The 22,921-nt window shown below is 37.9% G+C and overlaps 1 protein-coding gene across 11 annotated transcripts in view; it reads right to left on the bottom strand.

Moving 5' to 3' along the window:
- The window catches only part of ATF7IP (activating transcription factor 7 interacting protein), an 84,314-nt gene extending 67,713 nt beyond the window's left edge, over positions 1–16,601 (bottom strand). For 4 of the 11 annotated variants that reach the window (XM_015627121.3, XM_019006592.2, XM_015627122.3 and 1 more), the window contains exons 1-3: positions 16,470–16,601; positions 14,870–14,966; positions 13,230–13,269 (exon numbers count right to left, since the gene is read on the bottom strand). The gene's annotated coding sequence lies outside the window, so the exon portion shown is untranslated. Of the gene's footprint in view, positions 1–13,229; positions 13,270–14,869; positions 14,991–16,217; positions 16,236–16,469 lie in introns of those variants that run through there. The other 7 variants (XM_015627123.3, XM_015627129.3, XM_015627124.3 and 4 more) reach the window with 5 other exon arrangements.
- Between the last annotated feature and the right edge of the window lie 6,320 nt (positions 16,602–22,921).

The raw sequence follows: 22,921 nt of genomic DNA, 5'->3' as shown, positions 1-22,921 counted from the left end.
TTAAAATTCTGATCTTTTTCCTTCCAGTCGAAAACCAGTTAAATAAATGAGTAAGTTACATTTGAAATATGTTTATTCTGAAAATCACTGTACTTTTTGGGGAGAAAATAAAAATAAGCCAGGCTTTAAGAGAGTGTGTGTGTGTGCGCGTGCGTGTGCAAAGGATGACTCATTTGCCAATAACTCTCCCCCCTTCACCTGCTGCTTCGCAAGAACTCTCAGGGCATGAAAGAACCAATGCAAACAGCTATAAACACAAATTCGTGAAACCTTAAAATCAAGTTTGGCTGGCTACATGTTTAGCAATAGGCAGCTATAGTTGCAGCCTGGCACCATTTAGGAAGAAAGCAAAGTAATGGAGACAGGGATGCTTATTGATTTGAACATGGCAGAGCATCTCAGCACCAGAAGAGCCTGCTTTACACCCCGGCCTGTTCCAGTTCCCTGCGTTGTTCCTCTTTAGAATGCCAACAGTGTCAAGGCTATATACACTTGAAAATGTCCCATTTCCTGCTGCAAGCGTAATTTGCTCATGTATGGCTGGTTCTAGGTTATTTGAGCATAACACAATATGCTCATCTGTAACGTAAAAAAGATATTTTTTGTCTGAAAATATTTAGCAATGCAAATTACTCTTTTGTTGTTACAATTTATCCTCACCTTTTCTTGCATACAAAACCCTAGAGTGATTTGTAAGGGAAAGCTAATTATTTTTCCAGAATGCCTGTCACATTAAAGTGACAACCACTAACATCCCTTTTATGTTACCTGTATCTTTTGACTTGCCTTGCTTTCAGACTGACTTATGTTTGCTAGCACATCTAAGTGCATGCAGAATAGATTTTTCAGTGATTCTGTTGTCATTTGCAGAATGAATCATCGGATTAACAGCTTCTGAGCTTAAAAAGAAAAGGCAGCAGTGCTGCTTTAAAAAAAATAAAAACCCTTTAGATTTCCCAAATATAGCCACGTCCCTACCCTCCCCCAGCTCTCTAGCGTTATGCACTAATACCTGAATAACAGTATGCTTCTTAACACACTAAAACACAGATTGCAAAAATAAAAGCCTTGGAGCATTTTGTGTTCCAAGCTCCAGTCCGCTACAGGAAGTCCATGCCAGAACTTGCCGGCAGCCCTGCGGGCGAGCTCTGCCTCTGCAGTCTGCGGGAAGCACCACCCCGCTTCCAGAACGTTCCGGCAGAGCCACCCGCACCCCCTGGCTGTGTTTTCCTCCCCGCGCCTTCCTCCCTCTCGCACCACTGCCTATGACAAAGCTCAGTTTCAAACACAAAACGTTTTCACAGAGAGGAGGAGCCATTGGTTTAGGAGTTAGAAACGCACCAACTCGGTTACATAAGGCAGCGGGGCTGCCTTGTTTAGGGCTGAACCCCTGAGAGGCGGCAGCCTCTGCCTGGCAACTGACCCCAAATAAAGTAGAGGGACCCTATAGCAGGCTCCGAAGTACGGGATTTGGGTGGGATTTTTTTCTGGTTACATTTTGGGCTTTTTTTTTTTTCTTTTTTTTTTTTTTTTTTTTTTCCCCCTGGGGGGGGGAGGGAGGGGAACATGGTTTGTTTTGTAGTTTGTTTTGTATGTTTTTAATAGGAGAGTCTGAGACAACAAACCGTAACGTATTCAATCATAATTCTCCGGTGACTGCTGCTACAGAAAAAGACAAAATGTCTGCCTGCCTTTTCCATGTTTTGCCCGTGTCGGTGGAAACACCTAAAAGCTACTGTATTATTCTCAGAGCTAGTTCTCTTCCTCCAACATGCGAACGGCTTCCTCCTCCCCCATAAGAAGTGACTTTAAAGAGCAAATGTTGCAGTCAGAAGTAGTAAGACTGGCTGTGTTCAAAATAACAACAATTAACTGTATGGGTTCAACACGTACTAATCAAAGACATCTTAAAATACTGGTTCCGTTCTCTCAAAATAGGTAGAGAAGAAAACTCATGCAAAATTATTTCCCAAATCCAGACAACTTTAAAGCATTTAATTGTCAAAAATTTGTCTAAAATAAAAGGGAAAAAAACCCATAATCTAACCATGACGAAATCCGTTGCTAGTAACCTTGACCTAAAAAAACCAAACCAAAACAACAAACCTTAAACAAGAAATACCCTCCACAGGGCAAAGGAAAGGCCCTGAGCCTTCTGACACAAGTCCAAAACAATCCTCTCCCCTACTTTTCTTCTCCAAAACAAAACAGATCAAATTGCTGTTCACTTAAGAGTCAGCTAAAATCTTAGTAGTTCCCAAAATTTTCTCACATTATTGTCTGAAAGATACAGAAAATAATGTACATTTCTGAAGAAGTAAACTGTCTATCAATTCATTATCTTAGCTGCTGTGGTTTATTTGAAGGTATTTTACAGCAGAAGTCTGTATCAGTAAAAAGAACAGGAAGGGCAGGAAAGGGGGGAGGGAAGACTGAAAATACTTCTATCCACTTTTCTATTGTAGAAAAGAGGTGAGAAATTGTATAAACCGGGTTAAGTTCCAGGCTGCAACAGTCTAGCATGTTGCACTTCCTTTCTTCTAAAAACGGAAAATCCTCAGTATGAATATTCTCATCAACTTCAAAACTCGCACATTTTGCTCACATAAATTTACATGAAGAATTCTGTTGTTTACTAAACAGCTGACTGATCTCAACCTGAAAATCAAGATAATGGAAGACAGTAAAAAATTCAGCTTACTCTTAGCTCCTTCAAAGACAGCAGAGGCTAAAAGAAACCTATTAAATCTTACAGCTAAAAAATAAAGGTCCAATTCAACTGTTTAATAACAGTCATAACATGATTAAGTATTTAAGATGCCAAACAGTTCTAAGAACTTGGTAACCATTTATTTCCATCTAAATAACCAAACAAGTCAGCTGTTTTGAAGTGATTTCCATACATTAAACAGTACTGCATTCATTCAGCAGTCTGTTCCAGTCCATTTCAAATCCTGCCTGAAATTGTTTGCTCCCAAAATTTCTACCAAAATAGAAGACAGATCTGTGCAAATTGAGACAATTCTGAATTTTAAGAGGAACATAAAAACTAATCAAGCCATGTTAAAATGGTTCTGAGCAACTATAATTTAGTTATGAAATACCATCCAAATAGTTGGTGCATAAATGAAAAAATAAAGTCATTACAAGAAAATTCTTCTTCTAAAGTACAGCATTTGCAAGGCAAAATAACAAAAAAAAGGGAATCTATGCTCTTTTTCAGAGTAACTACTGGTTTTCTTTTAGAAATTGTATTTCTCTTGGAAAAATCATGTAAATTTGAAACTACTACCCTATTAGAAAGTTATTTAACTCCTGTCAATCTGTCCTTCAAGTTTAACTATCAGGAGTACAGTGCTAGTTTTTCTGGAACATATAGACACAATAATACTGACTGCAGTTTGATAACGCATCTTGCATTGAAATTGTATAGCAATCAATTCAGTGGAAGTCATTACTTCATTACATGCATCTATTTCTAATTCAGAGCATGAACATCTAATTTATGTATTTAATAAAAGTGATGGAGCAAAGGGGAGTGTTTTAGCATCCACTCAAGTACCCTATTCCTTTGCATATAAAATGGTGGTTTTCATTTTCTTTTTCATTATTACAATCCAAATTATTGGCACCTTGGGAGTGAAGAGAGATTATGCTTTCAGCTACCAGTAAGCCATTACAATGTACTGGTTTTCTTTTCTGAAAGTGGGAATATATCCCATATGCAAAACAGGTTTCAAAATCCCACCATATTTTTAGCATTCCAACACCTACATTAGGAAAGAAAAAAGAAAACCAACTGAAAAACTACCAAACCAAACCACACTACCCATGCAGTTCATACAACAAAACACAACAGCTCTCTGCTGGGCCAGTCATTTTGTATAGCACTTCCAAAAATGGATCTGTGTTCAAAATGGCCCGTTCAAACGCAAAGGAAACCAAAACTAAAGGGAACGGGAGACACACAGACAAGAGATTTTCTCTGAGCTCTGGCAATTGCTCCGTACCTTTTCTGTAAAATGGGAGTGAACTTATTCAGCTCACAGAAAAACAAAAATGGGCAACAAAAAGTCACTAAAAGGACTAAATAAAAAACATGGTCTGAAAATACAGTATTTTATTCAAATGTAATACATACAAAAAAGCACTCCTTACAGGGATTGTCCAAAATACTCTACTTTTCATGCTCCCATTAAAGCAGAGATTAACAGAGAAATCTTAAATCAACAAAACATATAGAACCAGGCAATATTTATATGCCTGCTGTTTTCTTTATGAGAACAGCAACCAATCAAAAACCCAGCCTGCAAAAAACCAACAAACCACCACAGGATGTGTATGGTAAACTGTATTTTAGACATAAAATTTCATCCCCTTCAGAGATAATACAGTAGGAGTTTGGTGATCTTATAAAAATAAAATGTTTCTGCTTCCTGTGAACAATATAAGTTACTAACATCTGGACCTAATGAACAATATCTGACTGAAAAACACAAAAACCTCAATAAACATTTATAAGACTGAGGTAAGGATAAATCAGAATATCTTGCAGAAAACCAGGAAGATTATTATTGCATTACGTTATTAATCTACGTTCATCAGACAAGGTGAATGTATGGCAAAACTTCCCATTTTATCAAGATAAATGTGTTTAATTAGAATTTGTGGTTTGAATTTTCAGGTATTTTAAAGTACCTAAATATTCCCAGGATCTTAACTATCGTACCCAATCAGAAAAAGCCACTGTGAACTAAAATCTGCTGTAAATCAAGGTCACTAAAAATTCCTCTAGCAATAAAAGTAATAAAACTAACCACCTGCTTTTCATCACCACCTCTAACCATATATTTGCATTACTCTTATCTCTTACCCTAAAACAGAAAAATTCTATGACCAATTACTTAGAAATTTACTGTTAATTGAAGTCAACAATTCATTTCACTGTAAAAATTCTGTATTTTACTGACTTTATTTCTTTTTATCAGATGACTAAAATAAAAATGGAGAAACGACATCTCTTGAGAATCTGACGTGCAATGTCTGCACAGAATACTTTGTGTCTTATAAACACTGTTGCCATTAACTGTGTAAGATAATATAGGAGAACAGATATTTAAAACTAATTTAACCATCAAGTGCTTTGTTACAGGTTATACTGAAAGCACCAAATTAACGTGCAGAAATTCTGAGGAAGGGCTAAACTTGTCAGCATTTAGACTAACTTTCACATCCCTAGCACTAAGTTCAACTTCAGTCAGGAAAATACTATGAGCTACACACTGATGAGTTACTCAGCTCATCTGCTGTTCCTGATATGTTTCTGGAGAACTTCAAGAAGCTTCCTGTTTATTTACACTTGGTTTAATTTATGTGCACCTAAGAACTCATGAAGATCTGAACTAGGTTCAAGACACAGAACAAGACAATTATACAGAAACTCATGAAGAAAAACGTCTTATTTCTTCTCTTTTGTTGTCCAACTCCCCAGTGAAAAAAGTTGAGCATTGCTTTTCTCCTACCTTCATCTCCCTGGACACAGACAGTACACATTTGAATGTGTTTTAAGGATGACAGCTAGGTCACCAACCAGCACCACAGAGCAGAATACATGAGACCGTGTAAAACCACTACAGCATTTTAAAACTCAAGATTTCAATTAAGTTACACAAAAGAAACCACGATAGACCTCAAAACTTCTCATCTGTAATAATTCCATAAAATTTGTAATGTTATTCTTGAATAGCAAGTAACTGCTTCCTGCAAACAGTTAACATATTATATAATCACCGTTTTTTTAATGTATGTATATAGGCATTGCAATTACTTACCATCGGGAAAGTTATACATTGATAATCAACTCTAATCGCTTGGTTATAAAAATTTAATGAAGTTTGTAAAGAGTTTATTTAAATTTTCAGTTAAAGTGTAAGACAAGCATTTGCAAAAGGGACAGCACAGAATGAGAGCACTTCTGGGCTGCTAAGAAGGTAAAGCAAAACAAAGTAATCTTACTAGCAATACACATATGATATTTGACCTGTCCTGTTCCACCTAATCTGTCCTGTAACCAAGACAAGATAGAGGTCTGTGAATTAATTCAGTGAGAAAGCGAAGAGAAAAAAATAGCACAAAACAAAAAAAATCCAACGAACAAAAAAAAACCCCAAACAAGCAAAAAACCCCAAAACTAAGCTTCAACAACCAAACCACAAGCAATAAATAAAAAAACCCCAAACCCACCAAAATTGACCAAAAAAAAAAAAAAAGACAACAGCATTTCAACGTATTTTATATTGCTTAGAATTAGTTAACTATGCCTAACCAAGGTTTTAAATTGCTTCTCAACAGAACACGTGATGCTGAGAGATAACAGCTCTGCTCATTTGCACAGTCAAACTGAACTGCTACACTGAAGAGCAGTTTTTCAGCCATTCTGAAACTGCTCTGTCTCAGCTGTACTGAAAATAAGACTAAGATGGCTGCAGTGCTCACTCAAGTCAGCCAGTGAGTGACAACTCAGCAGGAAGTAAAACATTTACACAGCAAAGCACCTCCCTCTTTACCACACTGCACCAAACTGCATAAGCAGGATGGGTGTGTGTTTGTGAGCAAAGCAGTGGTTTCTTTGCCAGGCAGGAAGTGGTTAATGCACAGCTGCAGCACTGCAGCTTCCTAACACCACTGATAAAAAGAAAAACAAAATAAACCAAAAACGAGCAAGAGGCAGCCCTGCTAGGCCTGTGATTCAGAGTTTGTTTCACATACTCCAAATCTTTCACAACTCCAAGGCAGTTCAGAATCCATGTCACATGTTAACAGTCACGGATACAGAGCTGGATCACACGCCCAACTGACAAACATTAGGGAACACTTTTCAAGGGCAGGCACAATGCTTCTAAAAAAAAAATCCAAAAACAACCATCAAAAACCAGAAGAAAACACTTAAGAAATGAATCTATAGCTTTATACTGCTCCATCTACTTTGAAATACACTGTAATATTAGTTGCCCAATAGAAATATTACTTGGGGAGGAAAAAAGGAAGTTCACTTAGTAAGAAAGCTAGCAAAACCACCAAGAACATTCCAGAACTTCAATCTTGCAGAAATAAAGTATCTAATTCTTTATTACTTCAACGCAGCTTGTTGTCTAAGTTTCTCAAGGAAGAGCTGTATCTAGAACCCTTTAAGGAATTTTGATGGAATCTTGTAACAGAGCATTTCCTAAAGAACTCGATTGAGAATCTATGGCGGAGAGAAAGGGGTTGTCAACCAAATACACAAGTTTAACACAAAATTAAATCCAATACAGGTTTTGCACTGCTATCTGTTTATTACCACCAATCATGCGCTCTTATAGAGGTGACACTGGATCAGTTCTGGAGGGAACGCCTCTATATATCTGCCTCACTTTCCTTCTACAAAATCCAAATTTGTATATTTTAAAACAAAATACTTGCAAGAGTCCATGGGGCACTTCTAAAGAAAATTACTGTAGAATTAAACTTAGCTTTCTAATGAAAAATAGTCTTTGTGATCCAAAATTAGCCCAACATAATAAGTCACCCCCCCTAAAAAGTTGAAGAACATGCCCTCCCAACTGTTTCAATTATTAAAAGGTTTAGACTTATGTAACTGTTCATATTTTTTGCCAGCTGTAGCTTGGTATTTCAGGATTGATTAATCATGCCAGCAGTAGTTGTATGATGCACTCATCAGCACTACAGTCAGTATTTCTAACTTATGGTGAAATACACCATCTGACTTTTCCTTTTGTCCTTGTATTAGCATGACCTGCAATACAAGAAAGGACACATGCCACCTATGCAACAGCTCCACTGATTGTCTCTGGTAGTACAGTACAGATTTAGAAAACTAAATTAAAATATACTTGAAGTTCAAATACCCAAAAGACATTTCTCAAAAAACAAACTCATGAACATTGGAACAAATTAATTACAGTTAATTTCAAACTACCCATTACAATGAAGCTTTGCTTAACCTTTAACTAAAGTAAAAATCAAGTTTACAACCAATTCAAAACAAGAATTTTCTGTTATCTGGTTATATACCCCATGTTGCTTACTCTGAACACCATATATACCACACCGTCAGCTTGTGGGAATTTACAGTAACTTGTAAGATTTCAAAATTCAAACTTATGTATTTCATTTGAATGACAAATATACATTCACTTTGATTTCCCTAGTAGCAGTGTTTTAAATAGAATTCTTTGTTTGGTGTATCTACAAAATCTGTACATCAAAAGGTGAACTCTGACTTCCAACTCCTGTAATTTCAACGATATCACCAAAAACACAGGGACATTCTAACCCAAAATCCAAGAGCTGCACTTGTACAACACTGTGTTTTATGTAACAGAGTCTTGGAGCTTGACGTATGGTTGACAATGACTTAAATAGGTTTGAACAGACAAAAAAACAAGTTGGCAAAAAAATTTCCGAGAACATTTTCCTTGAGCCAGAGAAAACAAAACCTATGTTTCTACGAACGTCTTGCCTTGTCAGAAACCTCCAGGAACGTGCAGAGGCATGGATGCAAAAAAATCTTACTGAATAGTAAGAAACCACATGCATTAACTTAAATGTCCAGTTCAATATACCACCATTAACACACACAAGTGTGTTAGTAAAGTGTGTGAAACACTAGATAACTAGTTGTTAGTGTTATATGTTATTAATTCAACTAATTTTAAAATAAAACCTGATATTTCAGTAAGCACAGATTTATGAGTGCAATAACTCCTCTGAAACTGCTTTGGCCCAGGAAATGTTAAGTCAACCTACACTAATGTGTAATTCTATACTAGCTTGGGACTACAGTTTTTTCATTGCTACTTAGCATGGCGTTTTTACAGATTCTCTAGTCAAAATCCCAGGAAAATAAAGCATTTTAGTAAGACTAGAGAATGGAATTTAAACTTATTATGGTGAGAATTCCAAACAATCTTTATTCCTGCCCTCTTTCGATAACATGCTAAAACACTCTAATATCATCTCAATAAGTTCAATTACTGTAAATTAAATAAATTAAAACACAGGGCCTCCATTTTCCCAATTTCTCATGAACATCAAACAAGAAACGCAGGAGAATGGCATCCCGTTGTTTCTCTAATTATTGGCCTGTATAAGGAACGTGACCTTCGCACACACCTCTTAAATATCATTACACAGAGCCACAGTTCATACCAGGGTTCCTTCCCTGAAGAACTGAGAGCAAGCAGATATTTCTACCCTTTCAGACAAGGTTTTATGCATTTAAATGTAACAAGGGCAAGAGAGAACCAGCCAAAGCATGAATACTTTCTTTTGCTCAAATTAGATGCCTAGAAACCAGTTAGATAAGTGTCATCCACAAATCCTTGTGTCCAAACCACATTCTATCCACTTTTCTCATTTACCCTCTTCCTTTACTATCTTTTGAGTTTTGTTGTATAGGGTTTTATATGTTAGTTAACATTAAATAGACAAAACAGTTCTTATGCTGACAAAATTCAGGAGAAATTACTGTTTGTATGCATCTCAACTGAAGTCTCAAAACATCATCTACTGAAACCCTTTCTTATTCCTATTATCACATAGGTCAGTAGACAGACTTCAAGAAACATCTTGGCTCTCACATAGGACTTCACAAATAAACACTACCTAAACTGCCACGGGAAAGAAAAAAAAAATAGTTCATAATCATAAGACAATACTGAGGTTAAGAAAAACAAAAGTCTGCACAACATTTTAGGATTCTTTATAATTCCAAGGTGCTTGATGGTAGGACCAGTGAGGGAAATTTTCAGTGCATTGACTGAAGTCAGCAAGCATTTATGTTAATGTGTTTAAAGGCATTTTTGAAAGACACAAAAGATTTGAATGCAACATCTTTTCAAAATGACTTTATGGAAACTGCAACATGTTGGACACAAAGCGAGAAGTAACATGGCAGCTTTTGGGTTGTTTGGCTGGGGTTTTTCTTTAGGAGGGTATAACAAGACAGATATGATTTTGTTTGGGCTTTTTTACCGTAACATTTCTTTACATTACTGGGAAATGAAAGATAATGCTTGAGATTGCACAAAAGGACAGAATAGATATACAGGATAATTTAACAATTATCTCCCATATCCACAGCCATATAATTGAAAATATCTGTGGACAGAATATGGAAGTTTACTTGAAAGCATTTTCTGAAACTTCATCTAGAAGAGAAAAACATTTTTCATGTATTACAAAAATACATATTACTTATAACAAAGTACCGCTATTAGTTGAGCTAAATGTTTTTAAAATGTCTTTAAAAAAAAAAAAAAATCTTTGTACCCAGCCATCTAATTTCCAAAGATCTCAAATGACTGATGTTTGTCCACAAAAGAAATAAGAGCTGGCAACTCCTATATAGAGTTTTAATCATTTGTAACAAGCACAGCTCAAAATACAACAAAAGGCATGGTTTATTTTCTTTTCCCAAACTACCAAAGAAACATAAAAGGTATTTATATAACATACATACATTTATACAATGTTGTGAATTACTCTGTGGTGATGTGATAAAAACTGACATTCAAATGAAAATCAGGCAGCTTTTTAATACTGTATAGTTAGTACCATGCCGTCAGCTACACCTACAGTAGAGTTTCAAAAAAAACCAAAAAACCAAAACCAACTCTCTAAGATGGGGGAGGAATGGAAAGGGGAGGGCAGACTTGCTGTTAAATATACAGGGAATTTTAAAAAGGATACACTAGCAGTACTAAACAAGATAAGGAGGGAACAATGGAACTAGTGAACCAACATTTTCTACAGATTTGTAAACATTGTCTTGCTACCTTTTACTCAGGTTCTATCACTAGTGCCTTACTACACGAATCAAGTGAACACTTGATTCGTGTGAACTTGTGTGATCAAGTGAACTTGTGTATGTACTGACTGACAACAACAAAAAAAAATCCCCCCAAGCAACACATAATTTCAAAGCTCCCTCACTGCCATCACTGGTAGCCTCTCCTCACTCCAGCTGCTTGTTTTCACAAATTCTGCAGGTATTAATTATTAATTAATTAGTAATTATTAATAATCTGTTATTATCTTTGATACTTACTGTTTATATTGACTGAAAACCAACAAGTCTTCCAAGAACAACTAAGAATAGAACAATTGGCAATGAACATTCACATAAAGCTGGAACATTCACATACTGCGCTAGAAATTACCAGATTTTTCTTAGGGCTGTGGCACAATTTGAAATTTTTGCCTTGTATCTGCCTTGCAATTTTTCTGCTTAACCAGAAAAATAAACTTGTTAGACTCATCTGTCCTAGCAGAATTTGCAAGTGTCACTTTAATAACCTTATCCATGCATATTTTTATGATTTATGCAAGCCTGAAACTTATGCCTGCATGCAACATGGAAGTTGCATGGCTGGGAGATGAACAAACTGTGAACAGACCTGCTGAGAAGGTCTGGGGGGTGCAGGTGGATTGGGGCTGGACATGAGTCAGTAATGTGCACTTAGAGCTCAGAAAACAAATTCTACCCTGGGCTGCATTCAAAGCAGTGTGGCCAGCGCACTGGGGAAAGCAATTCTGCCCTTCTGCTCTGTTCTGGTGAGATGCCACCTGCAGTGCTCTGGGGTCTTCAGCACAAAAAGGACATGGACCTGTTGGAGCAAGCCTGAAGGTGGGCAACAACAAGATGATTAGAGAGATGGAGCACCTCTCGCAAGAGAAAATGCTGAGAGAACTGGGATTGCTCTGGCGCTTATTTAAAAGAAATATACAAAAGATCTAAAAAGAAACTTTTTACAAGGTTACGTAGTTATAGAACGAAAAGTAATGGATTCAAGCTGAAAACCAGTAGGTTTGTATTAAATATTAGGAAAAAATCCTTCATTGTGAGAGTGGTGAGGCACTGCACTGTCAGACGGTCAAATTCTGAATGCCTCACCCACAGAAGTTTTTGAGGTCATGTTGGATGGGTCTCTGAGCAACCAGGTCTAGTGGAAGGTCTCCCTGCACATGGCAGGGCAGCTGGGAGAAGATGATTTTTAAGGTCCGTTCCAACCCAAAAAATTCTGTGATTATGATTTATTTTTCACTAAAAGCATTCTGGCTTTTTTAACACTACCTAATACAACACCAGATGAAAGCATAAAAGTCACATTTAACTGAAAAACCTACTTTCAACTTTGGAATGCTTTTTGGCCTATATCTCCAGACAGTCAAGAACAGTGATAAGAACTAGAACATTAATTAAAATCAGAATATGCAATTTAAGACGACAAAAAAAAACAACAAACCCACTCAAAACTAACAAAGCAGACTCCCCTTTCTGACACACTTCCATTGTTCACCACAGTAAAAAAATATTGATGCATTTTGAAGATCCAGTTTTTAGATAACTAGTATCAGTACTTCATATTCACAACTGACAACACTCACTTTCATAGTCTAATCTGTAGACTGATATTGTACTTCAATTAGATGCTTTTAGAGACTTAAACATTGTACATAGAAACTGAAGAATGTGACCGCCATTACTATAGAAATACAGAGTGGAAAAAAAATTAGAAGAACCTGAACAAAAAACAGAAGACATCTAAAACACTACCAACAGTACACCAAATCTTTTCAAATAAAAACTAAGATTTCCACAATATCAACAATTATTTCCACAATATCCACAAATTATGGTCTTAATAAGATAACTCAGAAGTTGACACAATCTATGTTCCAAATTCTCCTGACTAAGTATTAAAAATATTTTAGTTACTTTCTTTGGCATCATCCAGTTGGCTTTAGTGTCCAAACCAAGGCCAAGGTAAAGAGATTTCAAATATTAAGTATTACACAATTCATATCAAAACCATACTTGAAGACATTCTACAGCTGACTTGACAAGAAAGGTATCACTTTAGAAACAACATAACTTTCTGCTTTTAATGAGCTGTCAAAAAACCCCAAAAACCAAAACTAAAAAAAAATCCATTAAAACACAAAAAACCAAAAACCTTGCAGCACACAACACCACTATCTTACTCTGCATTCTGTATTTGGGTAAGTCACTGCTGCTTGATTAACAGGTTCTTACAGTATAGTGGAACTAGGAGAGTTTTTTCATGCAGCACACACAGTGCAGTGAGCAGAACTGAACACCAGGATTACAAATATACATCATGAAAATAGCATTTATGTTGCCCAGTTTATGAACTCCCACTTACTTTGTGTGAATAGGTCAATCTCTCAGAGTAATGTCACATACTAGAAGAAAACAGAGACAAATGACAGATGTTTCTCAAAAATATTAACATTAGATTTCATTGCATTTAAGAGCAGTATTAAATAAAAATATATCAGGGAGGGGAAAAAAAACCCAACTCCCCATATTCACATACCATAACGGTTTTCTAACTTGCAAATTATTTTCTTCATTTATTAACCCTTACAAAAATTGTGATGTGCATGTGTCATTGCCATAATTCCCAAAATAAAATCATAATGTAAACATGGAACTAATTCATAATGTAGAAAAAACACCAAGAGTAGAAAAAATAGGAAAAAAACCCACATTAATATGCAAACTATTAAGTAAGAACAACATCCTGGTTTAAAGGATCTTTCGGCCTCACTGCTTGTATTCCATGGATAAACTTGACATTTTTGCCATACGTATAGTTTCTGACACTTAAGTTGAGATAAACCTAATAAATGACTACATCATTAAAAACATCTAAGTGGTGAGAAATGAGATTTTTTTTTTTACTTGTTTTGAAAACAAAATACAGTATTTGGTTTAGTCAACTCCTTTTCACTGTGGAAATATTTCTAGTTTGTAACAGGAAACATGCGTAAAGACAAGGAAAATGAAAACTGAGTTACTAATGATAAATCAGTATTTTAGAATTCACTGAACATGTAAAAAACATTTCTGTTTCCACTGAATTCTGTAGAATCAGTATTTAAAATTTAATTATTAATCAGTAGGTTTTTTAATACTTAAGTTGTTCAGGCTCTTTCTTGGCTGGCCAAATCACCTCCCATGCTGGTAGGAAAGCACATGTATTTGGCTTAGTCAACTCCTTTTCACTGTGGAAATATTTCTAGTTTGTAACAGGAAACATGCATAAAGACAAGGAAAATGAAAACTGATTTATGTCCCAATGGGAAGCATTACTAAAGGAGCTTTTATAGAAAAATTAACGTCCTACAGTTAATGTTGATTTTGTAAGTTTATGAAATGAGCACAATAATACAAGCTACAGCTTATAAAGGTACAGGAAATGTGTCAAAAAAAGATGGGCATATCTACTGGAATCAGCATCTTCTTGAAAACAGACTTCATATGGGTTGGAAGATAAGAGGTCTCTCAGTAAAAACATCAAAATAACTTTTTTAATCAATGCATATAATAATTGTCATATCATTTTACAAATAAATGCTGCTGCCATTAGTTTCAAGTCTACACAACATCCAAGGTACTCTTGCTAAATTATTTCATACAGCAAAATACAACACTGTTCCACATTATCAGAGAAGGCATCAGCTCAGCACTGCTACAGTTGGTAGAAAGGTTGCAGCTGACAAAAACACCTTTTACTCCAAGCAATGCATTAAATTCTCTAAACTAAAAACATAACAAGAATCCAAAATTATTAATATAATGCTCCCTAGATAACATATACATAGAAGTTTAAGTTGGCACTTCTGGAGCATATAAAATAATAAATAAACACTGGGTGCAGTTATCATGATTCACGAGTTGCATAAATCCTCATGCAGTTATTAGTGAATTCATTTTGTGATTGGCCTGACAACAACCATTAGCCCCATTTCATAGATCTGAAACTGAGAAATTACCTACCCAAGATCACGTATCAAACAGCAGTGATTTTTGTGCTTGGCTTCTTCCCCTCCAAGGAATTCTAGATATCTGCGGCACTACTCTCCTTCATACCTTTCTGTAGGAGTGCAAAAACCAGCACCTAATCAGAAAACCACTTATTTTTTAGATTAATAGTTGATGGTTGTGCACAGATTTCATATTTAACTTATTCGTTCCACATTTAAGGAGATATTTAAGCACATTCTTCATGCTTCTGCTTTTGAAAGTGTTAACGTAAGTATTATGAACTGTAACAAGTGCAAACATATATTTTAACTTCCAAAACAGAGATAAACAACATGCTTTTAAAACAGTCTGATCTTTCAAAATTAAATTCTAATAAACCTATTCATAATAATACCGCATTTCCTTGTATAGTTTGGGACATCAAAAATACAGCTTTATTAACATGCTCTTAGTTCTGCTGGTTAATGTGGTAAATGCTTAGATGCGTAAGGGATGTTTTTCTGTGACTGAAGCCTGCATTTTTAAGCCCATTGACTGCTTCCTAAAACAGCAGAGCTGGTCACCTATTTATTTTAAGCGAGTACTTTTCAATCCAATCTTTTCAGTAAGTCTGTCTACGGTAAGGGTCGCAATCACGTGACACTAAAATTATTTCAAAATTACTGTTAAGCAACAAAATATTCTACTATCAGCATTTCCACTGAGTATCTGCCAACGACTGAGATGCTGGAAGATGGACTTGCTAGAAGACCAAACTACTCAAAGGCAGAGCTACACCTCTACCAGGCCTCAGAATTAAAGAATAAAGCACTTAAGAGTGAAAAACTTCGATATTTTAAATACTTAAGTTTAAGGAAGAGAAGATGTTCGATTGTACCTTCTTTAACTTGGCACATGGCTTAAACCCTTTTGCCATGCTGCCTGATGTGGGTGGCCATGACACCTCGAGGTCCCGCCTGGACCTTGTTTACTGGTGGCATCAGGCAAGTAAGCACAACTCGGCCTTCTCTGTTCCCTTACATGAAATGTGTGGTTTCCAATGAACAAGCATATCCATACAGTAAAGAAATTGTGCCCTGGTGCCTGCCAGCGCAGGACCACCACCAAGTTTCCCCTCGTTGCTTCCGCAGTCCATGCGCTGCCCGCCGTGCCGGTGTGGCCCTTCCCGATGGCTCACAGCACCACCCAGGCCACGCCACCCCATTTCCGGCAGGGAACGAGGAAACGCTCTCGAGGCGCCGGGCGCGCCCCTGTCCCACCCAAACACGCGCCATCACCTCGCCTCGCCCGGGCTGCGCGAAGCGGGTCGCGCCCAGCCGGGTGCCCGGTGCTGCCCGGTGCGCGTTCCCGTCAGACCCACCTGTGCCCGCGCCGCCACCGCCGCCGCCACCGCGCGGGAGCAACGGGGACGCGCACGCGCGCCACCGCCGCTGCACTGGAGCCGGGTCACGTGCTCCCATGCATGCCCGCGTACAGCGCTGCAGCTTCCCGGCGCATGCGCAGTGTTGCTGCAGCCGCAGCCGCCGCAGCCGCCGCCGCGCGGAGCAGCGAGCACAGCCGCTGGCGTACCCTGCCCGCCCGTTCCCCGCGCCCCGAACGCCCGCCGCGGTACCTGCGCCCTCGCGTCCCGCTGCAGCTCCCGCCCCAGCAGCGGCCGCCGCCGCGGATTCAAACTGGGAACCCGCTCCGGGCGCCAACGCCGCCTCCCGCGTCGCACGCGCCGGGCCGCTATGCAAATAAACTCCGTGTCTCCTCCCCTCTCTCGATTGGCCCCGCCCTCTCCGTGGGCACAGGGGCCGGCGGTGGGGAGCTGCTCCGGAACCCGCCAATCGCAGGGCCGGCCAGCTTGGTGCCATGCAAATAAGCCTCCGTGGTATTCAAATAAGCGGTGGGCCCGCCCCTTGGCACACAGTCGTGCAAGGTTAGGCGCAGCCAGCGTCGGGGCGCGCTGCGGCCGCTGCCGCTAGGGGCCGCTGTGGCGCAGCGAGGGGCGGTGCCGGGAGCAGCCGGCCCAACCTTCCTTCCTGCTTTCCTCCCTCCCCTCTCCCAGCTTCCCGCCACTGCGTGGCCCTGGAGCCTCTCTGACGCCTTCGAAAGCCCGCCTGAAATCCGCCAGGCTGCGTTATCAGTGACCTGCATTGCTCGCTGCTCGTCTCTTATCGCACCTCGTGTCCCGCTTCTAGCGTAGGGCTGTGCCTGACCAAAGCCCAGAGGTTTGGAGTTGTTTAATAACCAACCTTGAGGCTGAAGAGTGCCAAGAAAACAAAGGTGCCTGTTGGCTCTGCTTGTAGGTGAATATGAAGCATGTGTGTTATCCTGGGTGAGCTTCAAGTCAAAACCACAAGTGGCCATTCCCCATCCACCCTCCATTTCTGCCTCGGGCACGGGGGCACAAAAACACATGGCCTGCTTTGACATGAGCTAGAACTTGGTGGTCTTTATGCCACAGCCAAAGGCAGAACTGACCAGCAGCTGGTCTGTCCCATGAGGCATGGGTCAGGTCTAACAGAGAGACCCATGGCGGTGTCCTTGGGTACATAATAAACCACGAGAGCATAGAAGGACGCATGTAGACTTCTTAGCAGAAGTACCAGTCACCTACTAACCTGGGAGCGGAGAATCCTATTCTCTCCTTGTTAAAGCAAGTAAAGGTCATGTTCTTCCTACTGAAAGTGTGAAAAACAGCATTTTGATTTATTTTCTTGAAAAGTAAGCTAAAAAATGGGAATAAAATTTCTGTCCATCATTTATGGACAGGCTGACCAATAGGTTTCTCTATACATACATGTCGTGAAACAGTATCTATGACACAGCCATTTTAAGAGTCCTGTCAGGTGTGCTTGGTGAATTGGTTAAGGAAACCTTCCTGTCTGACTATCCAGGAACCACTCTGGCAGTCACACTCACACCACCAAAGCTGGGACTGAAGCCCCTTTGCACTAGCAGCTCCAGCAAGCAATGGGTGCCCCGCTTGACTCCCTACCCTCAGCACACTCATATAGAAAGACCAAGTTTCCTTGCTGGTTTGACCCCAATTTTCCCATAGCAGAGTTTCCAACATCTGCGTCCTTAAAATAATTAAATCACAGTGCAACAACAGAATAAGAGCTCGAATTGGTGCCTTGGAGGAGGAGCCCTGGGCTTTTATAACCTCACAGTCTATGCGCACAATAGTCTGAGGTCTTCCAGCTGAGTCCTTGGCTCAGTCCTGAGTCCTCTGAGTGTCCCGATCACCTGGCCAATGCCACAAGCCCTTTGCTTCCATTTCTTGCATAGGGTTGCCACCAGTTCACAGCCTCTTGCTGCTCTGGGGCTCCTGCCACCCACAGCTCAATCTGCAGCTGCACTGCAGCTACACACTGAGCTCCCTGCACTGAAGGTATTCCTCAACAGATTGGGGGGCAGTATTTTAGGGTTCCACCATTCCCAGTGCTTTGGCTTATCTCTCTGCTACATGTTTCCATTGCACAGCCAAGATGGAGCAAGGAAATGTATACATTAGTCCGTGAATTTGTGCAAACACATCTGCAACAGGGCTTTAAGAAGGGGTACTAGCCTGCAACTTGAACACCTGAAATGGGAATATGCATCTTCCTCAGCTGTATTTTGCTACAGGCATGATGATTTCTAAGATGAAGTGTGGCAGAAACCTGTAACCGTAATGTCTTAAAATATAATAGCTAGCATTGTTGAGCTACAGTGCTATAGTGGAATGTTTTTTCTTGAAAAAGGGTTACTTGAATTTGAACTTGAGTCTTCTGAGCTTTTGTGTAGAGTCAGAGAACAAGGCATTTGAGAAAGAAGAGGCCAGAACTACCCAGAAGTGGGCAGTTCCTAGCCATGCCTATTGTTTAACTTGTAAATTCGCTTGTGGTGAGCAGTTTTGCAGGATCCTTGCATATAAATCCTTTAGGAGTCGATCAGGAATTAATGCTTTGTGGCTAAAAGATGATTTCCAGAAGACTGTCAATCTCTTGAATCTCTGTCATCTCTTTGAATAATAACTGGTGTTATTACAAACTTAATTTAGTATGGAAGCCATTAAGCAATGTAGTTTTGTTCAGTGCAGTACAATTCATGTAGTAAAGAGAGAGTTAAGAATGAGAGTTGGCACCAGTCTCTTCTCTCTGGCAACCAGTGACAAGACCCAAGGAAACGGGATGAAGAGGAGTCAGGGGAGTTGTATTAATGTAGCTGTTACAGCAAGTAAGTGCCCTGCTATAGCTTTTCAGATACTGCTAGCGATAGTAGGACTGTATCCTTAAATTTGAAGAACAAATAATATTTGAGTTACAAGATTAGGAATTTGAGGAAGTGAAAGTCCAGATTTTTGTCAATTGCTCTTCCTATGAGTGGTCATAAATTTGAAAAAGCAATAGTATCAGTTTCTATTGCTCAGCATCTTTGCAAGAAGTTAAAGTTAAAATACAAAATTCTCAGGAAAAACACAGCTTCATCACTTCATCAACTTGTCTCTATTTCAAAATGTGAGGGTTTTGCTGTAAAAGGAATGTGCAAAACAAACAGTACACTGCAGTTGAATTAACTAGATACAAAATTTTAACACCACAAAAAAGCAGATAACAATCTAGTTTCCTGTCTGATTACTCTGTTACTGTGTTCAAACATTGTAAGATAAACACAGAGAAAAAATATATTCCAATGCACTTTACAAAAATAATGTTAAAAATTAGTATCTCATGTGCAACAGAATTTCTTCTTGATTTGCAGTTCTCCAATGGCTTAAGGCTTAAAGTCTGCGTACAATATTTAATTTACTTTTTTCCAGGTTATGTTATGGGACAGCTTCCAACCTATGAATGACGTATCACTAGAAAGCTGATTACATGTTCCTTCTCTCTGTATGTCAGATTGTGTTAGAAGTGTGATATTAACACCATGAATATTTTGCAAATATTGACTCCTCCCATATGATTTAGTCATTGCTAATGGAGACACTACAGGCTCACAGTGGGAATGTTAAAAGGAAGAAAAGAAAGTGGTGCACTTTCAGAATGTGTAGTTCTGAATATGAAAATGTACTTTTTATATAAAGACAACTGCTGACTTTTAATCAAAACGAGATCATAAATATTTAGCAAGAGGGAAAAAGTAATTTTATTGGTACACTTTATTTTTAAATAATTACTGAAAAATGTGTATTTGAAGAGTCCACCTTGCTAAATGGATGACACTTTTGAGCCAGTAAGATTTACATTAATTATTTTTTGCTAAGTCACAAGATTAATATTTCTTACATATTAATTGCCTAAAAGGATGGAATGCTTAAAACTTACCTGATTATAAACAATTCCTGCACAGGTCAAAACGCCATAACACCAGAAAGTAATTACAACAACATAAATATTTCTGCTAAGAAAAAAATAAATCCTTATCTGACAACCTGATCTGTGATTTGGTAGTGTTAGGTTAACAGTCCAACTTGCTGATCATAGAGGTCTTTTCCAACTGTAACATTTATGTGATTTTAGTCTTTAATAATTTCACTATGAAGGCTTAAAATGTCACTGATAAAGGAACTGCACGTTAACTTTCTGGTGAAGGAAAACAGAAGGTTTTTAAAATTCCTTTTTCATACAAGCACTTTTTTTTTTAGTACAGAAACCTTAAGTACATCTATGAAGTTATGTTAGGACGGCAGTGTAAGAACAAGAGCAGAAACATGGAGAATACAACCAAAATACTTGGGAAAATTTTCCTACAATTGATTCAAGCTAGGTAAGGCATTTGTACTTAGGTTACTTTTCCGAATAGATTAAGTACCTTCCTGTAATGTAAATTTTGTAAAATACGCTGTTATTATTTATCTATTATCTTTAAGGCTAATAAAAGGATTTACGGAAAATTTCTAAATCTTCTCTATTCCCCTCTGATTTTAGGTTAGTTTAAAAAAAAAATAAAAAATTACTAATTATGAAGTAAATATTCTCCTGCTCAGCTGTTCTGTGATCAAACTTATTTTGTCGTGACTTTGGTGTAGTAACTAACTAATTTATTTGCTGAGTAGACATACTTAGTTTAAACACCTACCAGTTGTTTTTCATACTGAGTTGTCCTCTCTCACTTTGCTACCTTCTGCCTCCACCAAAACAAATTATATCTAACTTAATTTCTAGTTTTAATAAGAAAAATCTTACTTTGTAGCAGCAATATTTGTATAGTTCAGTGGTAAGTGCAGAGTCCAATTAGTGACAAAACCATGTTTTTACAGCTTGTTTAATTTGTTCTACTAATGTATCAGTATTCTGAGATACAGGCAAGTACCTGTCAATTTTAATGCTTAACACCTAGTAAACAGTCTATCAGACTTTGAAAGAAAAAGTAATTTTACCAAAATGTGATGTGATTGACAACTGGAATCTGTTAAATTAAGATCCTTTCCAAAAGGATCTAAAAATGAAGTCAATTCTGTACAATCAGGAACAACTTTTGGAAAGAGTATCTTGTCTCCTGTTGTCTCATTTGATATGAGACAATTGGGAAACCTAGCTGTAAAAACAGTACCTGATATACAGGATATGTCACTAGAAGTATTCATGTGGTGACCATGAAATAAGCAGGTTGCCAGCAAGTGCGTTGACTTAAACTTAGTTCTTAAACACAGTTCTCTTTCCATTACTTCAGGAAAATTGCTCTAGGAGTAGCTTGTTTTGGAAGAGGTCTTTCTCCCTCTAAAAATGCAAAGGAATACAAAGTAGTCAGGTGAAGTAGCATTGTTATTGCAGTACAAGTTGAGAAATGAGTACTTAATTTTAGCTCCCATAATACTTCTTAGATGCAGGATCCTTTATCTTCAGACTACACAAATTTTTGAACATGTGTCTCATTAAGTTTTATCCAATGTAAGTATTTAAGAATTGGGTAAAGAAATGTAAAGAATATTTTATATCATTCCTCCTTGGAATGATATAAAATAGTCATTGCTAATGAATTCCTTCCAACAGGTCAAAACTCCTAAATGAAAATAAATGAAAAAAACTAACCTTGAATGTTGAGCAATGAAAATATTTTCTTTAAAAGAAAATTTTCTATACTGGTAAAAAGGCTTTTGGTTACCCTCAGGGCAAACCATTCTTCTCTCAGTTTTCTTATTCTCAGCTCTAGCTTTAGGCTTTTTTCAATGTCATACCTGCTTTAGATCTTCCTAGAAAGTGGAAGACTCATGGGTTAGTTAATTAAAGTGGTATGTCTCAATAAATGGTATGTATCTGGAGGAAATTGCTAGTGAGGAATCAGATGCAGAGTGATTTAGTAACAAAAAGGTAAAATACTTGGGCTTAGCAGCAGTGAACTTTTCAAGATGGTGTTAATTACACAATAACTGGGACTTAGGGTACCTCCTTATCTCAATCGTATTTTAAAAGGTCTTTTTTTTTTTTTTTTTTTTTTTTTTCCCCTTCAATCCCAGTATGATCAACCTTGTACAGACTTTCTGGAGACTTTGTAAATGAAAATTTGGCTGACAGATGAAGGGTAAAATGTAAAAAAGAGCTTGTTTGGATTTATTTACTTAAAATTATCAGTTTTTTACTTCTGTATTTCCAGCTTGGGCTGAATTTTCTTCATGACATCTTAAAGTAGAAATGAAGGATAACTTACACCTTATTGTATTTGTACAAACTTAAAACAGCAATCATATTTCTAAAAAAAAACCCATCAAGTTTTGGATTTTGTCTGTATTAAGTTGACCATTATTTTGCTAGAAGTCATTGTCTTCCTTTAATGCCTCTTCCAAATTGAAGTTGTCATCTGGTATTTTTTGGCCAGATTCTGAGTACTTTGTCGTTACTTCCTCCTGAAGGGTTTTTATGTGGTAAACGAAGATGAGTATTTCTTAGATAAATATAGCTTTGAAAATAGCCAACCATTCTTCCAATACTGAGGCATGTAATTAACTAAAATGCCTGATATTCACTGGTACTGATTAAAGTCATCAACAAATGGAGAAGTCAGCACTGCCCACTGACAGTTACCATGGTCTTACTTAATCATGCATTTAATTTCCATGACTTAGTAGAATAATTCTAGATGATTTCTCCAGAA

Source organism: Parus major, chromosome 1A, assembly GCF_001522545.3.
Source record: "Parus major isolate Abel chromosome 1A, Parus_major1.1, whole genome shotgun sequence".
NCBI classification, from domain to species: Eukaryota; Metazoa; Chordata; class Aves; order Passeriformes; family Paridae; genus Parus; species Parus major.
This window is presented reverse-complemented; position numbering and strand designations above follow the sequence as displayed.